Here is a 1,046-nt window from a genome sequence, read left to right as displayed (position 1 = left end):
AACTAAGGAGAAGGAAGCTGAGCAATGATTTCTGCCTCTCTATTCAACGTTGGACTGAAAGGCTCATTATGAGGCAAATTCATATTCAGGCTAGTGCAAAACTGCAGATTCTATATTAGCTTCACTTAATTTGGTGGGAACGAATGCACTGTTAAGAGGTTTCGCCTTGCTTTATATGAACACCGATACAAGCTTCAAGCTAAGTCCACATAAATGACAACCAGGGTTAGGTCTTGCAGTATTAACACTATTGTCTGAGCCATAAAACATCATGATAAAAGCCATGATGCAAATATCTCCAGAGGAGGTGCACCAGCCAATCACAGGCATCTCTGACTCATCCTTGGTGACATAACTAAGCGTTGGACACTGAGAGCAACGTGTGGGTGGGTGTGGTTCTCTCATTTTACTGCCCGTCTTTGTGCCTGTCTGTGGGTCCGGCCTGAAGGTGGGTGGGCAGGGGCGGTGGTGTGGGAGGTGTGTGTGTGGAGTGGGGGCAGGGTGGGGACTCAGCACAGTGAGGGGATGGGGAAGCAGAGGTGGCAGGTGGAAGTCAGAGCAGAACAATTTAGCACAGTGGGAGTTGAGGTGCAGAGGGGCACGGGGTCGAGGGTGGGGCCGGTGTGAGAGTGGGGATCATTGTTGTCAGGGAAACAGTAATTTGCCCCAGGCCTGGACCGTACCCACAATCCTCCATGGTCCTTCTGTCTCTGCCATTATCGTTATGTTTTTTTTTTTGTTTTTTTTTTTTTGGCCGTTTCCACTCAATGTCAGAGAGGAAGATAGGTTCGGAGCTTCGATGTGATCAGAATCTTTAAGACATAAATGCAAGAAAAGGAAGGGAGGGGGAGGTGGGTGGAGCCAGGTCTGAGTAATCGCTGTCATTGTGGACCCAAAAGGTGATGGAGAGGGGATGTGAAAGACTGACAATGCTGTGATCATTTTCTAATCCATCCTTCTAACCCATTCCCATTCTTACTTCCCCCCCAACCCCACCCCATCCATCTAAATTGCCAAATCCATCCCCACAATCCCACACCACACCC

The sequence above is a fragment of the Diplotaxodon limnothrissa genome, linkage group LG4, assembly GCF_057381915.1.
Source record: "Diplotaxodon limnothrissa isolate DT_005_m linkage group LG4, D_limnothrissa_male_GT1.1, whole genome shotgun sequence".
NCBI classification, from domain to species: Eukaryota; Metazoa; Chordata; class Actinopteri; order Cichliformes; family Cichlidae; genus Diplotaxodon; species Diplotaxodon limnothrissa.
The sequence above is the reverse complement of the archived record's forward strand: the minus strand, read 5'-3'. Positions refer to the sequence as shown.